We start from the raw sequence: 6,000 nt of genomic DNA, 5'->3' as shown, positions 1-6,000 counted from the left end.
AGTATGTTATTATAGTACATTTACATCTTATATGTCTAAATATCAAGGAAAATGTTATTCTCCATTTCATGACCCCTTTAACTTCATTGTATGCTAGTAGTATCCCAGATAGCACTTGGGTCTGTTAAACCTCCTGAGAGACCCAAGGGAGATTGCTGTGTGTATTTTCCTGAAACTGAACTTTTGGTCGGATTTTAGGAGTGATTGTACTGCATAGAGAGCTATAGGATGCTCCCTTGCTCCCTATAGTATCCTTTTAGTGAATGACTTAACCTCTAGTGTGCTGTCTGTCTGAACTAGTCTCTGAACAGTTTGAAATGCACCATATTTTCATCATATCTCCATATAAAGCCTCTGAAAGCAACATTTTTCAGCTTTTGGATGAACCCATTGATTCTTAGTGTGATAATGCACAGTAAATATAGGATTTCTAAGGAAAAAATTAGCTAAGGTACACATCAGAGTACATTGTGTTTAGCAGCGTGGCTTTTCACAATAAATTGCTGAAATTTTAAAAATGACAAATCGGATGAAACTAGAGAATCTTTTGATTCAAAGAGGTTTTAGTGTAAAAACTTAATTAGGTTTCTTACCAGATGTAGTTTTGTTGTCTTTTCTCCCAAAGACAAACTCCTCTGTGATCAGCGACATGTAGTTTGGTCACATTACTCCATACATCGAAAGTTTAACCCGTTTACTGGCAGCCCCGAATCTTCTGAACTGAGATCAGTCGGATTAAATGAATTTCATTAAATTTTTTGTATAGCGAAGCCAGAATACAACATCCACGCATGTGTGCGCGGGGTCACACAAGGTACTAGAGCATATCATCTGGTAAAGCATCAAAATCTAATTAACATCTGCTAAACATCTTAAAAAGAGCAGATTTACTTACATAAATATCTCAAAGACATCTGATGAATGTTTTTTGACATCTGCAAGGAAACATCTTATAGACATATTGCAGATGAGCAAACAACCTAAAAAATAGGTCCTCCAGATATAAACACACACATCAAATATACATTTGGGTGATGTATATGTGCTATCAGGGATGAGATTATGACAGATTATACCTTTTCAGTAATGTACTTTATCCTTAAGGTCTTTGAGGACCTTTGTGGAGGTAGTGTTGTCCAAATGTGAATAGGATTACAGACTGAGGAGATGAATGCCTTACATCAAGGAGCTGAACTGTGCAGAGAGGGGGACAAAGTATTGTCCTCTGGGGATCCGGGGAGAGCTGCAGCTCTGTACACCTATGCCTTTTGGAATCATGCCGGATCCACTGTAGCACACATGCGTGGCCTTGACACTTGCCACTTAGAGGAGGTGATCACAACACTGGAGGCCTGGCTTGATGGAGGGTCACAGAATTCAGTCGAGGGCCTCAGCAAAGGTCTTGTCGCTGTCTTTCTGTCTACATTATGCCCCAATAATATTTCTGCTTCACTTTATAAAATGGAGTCTGTCCTGCAGGGGACAGGTCATGGCTCAGATGAGATCTTTGCCCGGTGCTCCGCTCTCCTAGAGAGAAAACAAATGCCCCGGCTTGAGGGTCACACACGGTTAGTTCTGGAGCTAACAAGAGCACTGGCCTGCTTGCTTTCAGATCCTCACAACCCTAAAGGTCCACAGCTCTATCTGCAGGCCTTTTGTGGAAATAAATCAGAAACTATTAGACTTGTCAAAGAAAGGCAAGCTCAGCACGTGCCGTTAATAATTAAAGCCTTTTGTAAGCAAATGTCTCAGGGATATTCTATTCTCCATACTAAAGGCCATAGGATGAAAGCATTGAATTGCACACAAAAGAGTGAAGACGTTGATCGCCATGAAGCAGTTGAGTTTTTACTCGCCATTTCATCAGATGATATTCAAATAAGAGAACTTAAAGCTGCGGTTTTGTTCTCATCAGGAAAGTTTGCAGAAAGTGCTGAAGCTTTGTCCCTGGCTCTTCAGGTTGGTGACTCACAGGTTAAGACAAACACACCTAACGGATATGCCGAGCAGGTAATGGCACCAGAGAAAAGAGCATGTCTACTGATGAAAAGAGCAGTTGCCCATTTTTTAGCAGGAGGACGAGCAAGTGAAGTCTGCAAAGACCTGGGTGATAGTTTTTCACTTCATCCAGCAACAGCGAGACAGCAGTTCCAAAGCCTCTTCTTTGACAATGGTATAGGGTTGGCAGCTCGCATCCAACTGCGTCAACAGGCGGAGAAGGGTGTCTCAGAGTTCAGGGAGGCTGTTCTTGCGAGGCCTGACATACGCTCATCCAAAGGAGTGGAGTTGTTGGATCCAGTTATTGCTCAACTGCGAGCTCTCTGTCACTTAGAGACGGACGGAGGAGGTAGAGAGCTGCGTGTGCGTCTGGCAGACTGCCTTCTTCTGCGTGGGGAACATAGAGAAGCTCTTTCCATAAGCTGCCAGCTAGCCACTCCAGCACAGCAGAGCTACCAGAACACCGTGCAAGTGCTCAGAGGGTTTTCCCGTCTTTTCACTGAAGACCATAAAGGCGCTCTGGAGGATTTCCAGGCAGTAATTGAGCATAACACTCCTCACCCGCCCAGCTGTGTGCGTGCACTTTGCGGTAGGGGAATTCTACGTATGATGGCTGACTCATATTACCTGACTGCTCTGGATTATGTTACAGCAAGCCAATTACAGCTGCAGGACACTGCTCTAACTGTTAGGTGCCTGGTGCCATGGAACTACCGTGGGTTGCTGTGCACTGTGTTGCTGGAACAGGGGAGAGTCATGCTTGAGGGGACTGGAGAGCAGAAAGCTGACCTAATCCCACACAAAGCACAACATGTGAAGGAGCAGAACTACTCCACCAACAGGCAAAGGTACATTTGCAGCTTTCTGATTCTGACCAAAAGTTCATTGTCTCGCTATCTCTTGCTTTTTGGCTTTATCTCTTATTTGACTTCCTGTTTCAGAACTGCAGTTGGTGTGCATGCTTTAGCTCTTCTCCTAATTGAGTTACAACCCGGTGCTGATGGACCCCAGATTCTCACAGCAGATGCTCTGTACCAGCTGGGTCGTGTTGAGGAGGCCTACCGTCTTCTTCTCAACATTGAGCATACAGCTCCACGACCACCTATTCTTGCACGCCTTGCAATACTGCAGCTACAACGTGGCTTCCTCTATAATGCCTATCAGGTGAAAAATTTGTATTTCGCAAGCAGCTCCCCTCAGTTAAATTGCATTGGAACTATTAAAGTGTTTCTATGATAATAAAATATTATTCTGTCTGATGTATTACAGCTCCTAAAGAAGCTCATTAATTCTGGAGACACCAGTTGTCTACGTCCCCTTCTCTCTGTAACAGCTTTACAAGACAGAACACTTCTAGAAAAACATTGTCACACTGCCTCAAAACGTATTCTGTGTGACCAACAAGCCAAAAGTGCCGTAAGGGAAGCTGTAGCCTATTTGTCCATTGCCATAATGGCTTCAGGTAACGTCATGGTGACTTGTGTAACCTCTGTTCCCTGATGGAGGGAACGAGATGTTGTATCAATGTAGTGACACAACGGCTGTAGGGTCACTCTTGGGAGCCCGAGACACCTCTGGTCTTTGATAAAAGGCCAATGAAAATTGGCGAGTGGTATTTGCATGCCACTCCCCCGGACATACGGGTATAAAAGGAGCTGGTATGCAACCACTCATTCAGGTTTTATGCTGAGGAGCCGATATAAGGTCTGGCCATTTCAGCGGGTAGTTCAGCGTTGTGGCAGGAGGGACACAACGTCTCGTTCCCTCCATCAGGGAACGGAGGTTACACAAGTAACCATGATGTTCCCTATCTGTCACTCACTTGACGTTGTGTCGATGTAGTGACATTAGGGGTCCCTATACGAAACGCCACAATTGGCTGAACTGTGTTACGTGAACTAGCGGTGTGTGGTGGGCAGGCTACTGTGTGCCTCATAGCCAGCACACCAGGTCGACACGTAACCTCCCCCAACATAGTTAAGAGTGTCGAACGGCCCTTTTTGGGGACAATTCGACTACCCAAAGATAGAGACAGGCTTAACCCAGTCGTGGCCTCTTTTCCCCTTCTTTTTTTCCACTCCCTAAAAAAGAAGGGGGATTATCCGACTGGGCCGCTAGGTCTAGTCAGGGGGTGTCCCTCCCAAGGGGAAGACACCGCGGAGACCACACCTCGCCCAAAGAGAGGGAGGGATATTTAAGTGGAAAAATACGTCACATGGTCTTTCCAACCATGTGGGGAGTCTTCAAGGTTGATCCTGCCCAGTGGGGGAGGAGTTACTACAAACATGGAGACTGGGGCAGAGGGGCTCTGCCCAAGGAAGATGCAGTTTGCCAACAGGGAAACTAATTAGTGGAAGATATATAATCGCATGGGGTTAGCCTTACAGGGAACCGCCACATGCGGAGCAGGCAGCGAGTCTCTCCGAACACTCGACTGCCACAGGGCTCGGAGGAAGTCAACCAGGGAACAAAGTTTGTGAACACTACTGGGAATTAATGGTGCACGTCTTCAGCTCCAAGGGAGGTGGAAAGCGCTATGTGCAAGCGATACACCCGGCCAGCTATCCTGGGCTTATCCGCTTGTGTTGCGTGCCACTACCTGGGACGAAACCGGTTCCACCCGGAGGATGTAGAACCTTGCACGGGTGTTGGGTGTTGCCCAGCCCGCTGCTCTGCAAATGTCTGTTAGAGAGGCACCCCTGGCCAGGGTCCAGGGAGCCGCTACACTCCTGGTAGAATGGGCTTGTAGCCCTACCGGGGGCGGCATGTCCTAGGCGACATATGCCATAGTTATGGCGTCAATGAGCCAGTGGGCGATTCTCTGCTTGGAAACAGCGCTTCCTTTCCGCTGTGCACCAAAGCAGACAAAGAGCTGCTCAGAGATTCTAAAGCTCTGCGTGCGATCCAAATAGATGCGTAAAGCGTGCACCGGACACAGTGACGACACGGCTGGGTCTGCCTCCTCCTGGGGCAGTGCTTGCAGGTTCACCACCTGGTCCCTAAAGGGGTGGTGGGAACCTTGGGCACATAGCCCGGTCAGGGTCTCAGGATCACGTGAGAGTAACCTGGACCGAACTCCAGGCACGATTCACTGACAGAGAATGCTTGCAGGTCACCTACCCTCTTGATGGAAGGAGAGTGCCTTAAGCTTGGCTGACTGCAAAGGCTCAAAGGGGGCTCTCTGTAGACCCTGAAGAACTACAGAGAGGTCCGATGAGGGAACGAGGCGTGGTCTGGAGGGATTCAGCCTCCTGGTGCCTCTAAGGAACCTGATGATCAGGTCGTGCTTCCCTAAGGACTTACCGTCGACTGCGTTGTGGTGTGCTGCTATGGCGGCAATGTACACCTTCAAGGTGGAAGGGGACAGCCTCCCTTCCAACCTCTCCTGCAGGAAGGAAAGCACTGTTCCGACTGTGCATCTCTGGGGATCTTCCCGACGGGAAGAACACCACTTAGCGAACAGACGCCACTTAAAAGGCATACAGGTGCCTCGTAGAGGGGGCCCTAGCCTGAGTGATCGTGTCTACCACCGTGTCCCGTCCAGGGGCCAGACATTGAGATTCCAGAGGTCTTTCACCAAGGTGAAGCGGACACCACTGAACCTGGGCGGACGCCCGGCGAAGTGAATCACGCAGCTGAGTCAGACGGTCTGGACCAGCCCTCACGACAGATTGGAAAGCGCAAGCCATGCATCTAAGTTCTGCGCAAGGGGGACCACAGGGACAACGTCATCGGACGTACCGCAGGTGGGGCCTCGTGGCGGGGTGGAGCTTGAGGTGCCACACCATGTCATGGCCGTGCTGAGTCTAAGGACATTGAAGCACTTACCTGGCTCCTTGTGACCACCCCCGGAACAGCCTGGGACGGGGGAGGAAGAGGCCTGTCCTCATGACTCGTGGAGACTGTCACATCGGTGGCAGATTTGTGCCACAGCTGGGCGCACAGGGGCGGGAGACCGCTGCTGGAGCGTCAAATCTGCCAAATAGAGTGATGGACGGTGGT

The sequence above is a fragment of the Myxocyprinus asiaticus genome, chromosome 29 (assembly GCF_019703515.2).
Source record: "Myxocyprinus asiaticus isolate MX2 ecotype Aquarium Trade chromosome 29, UBuf_Myxa_2, whole genome shotgun sequence".
Classification (NCBI taxonomy): Eukaryota; Metazoa; Chordata; class Actinopteri; order Cypriniformes; family Catostomidae; genus Myxocyprinus; species Myxocyprinus asiaticus.
The sequence above is the reverse complement of the archived record's forward strand: the minus strand, read 5'-3'. Positions refer to the sequence as shown.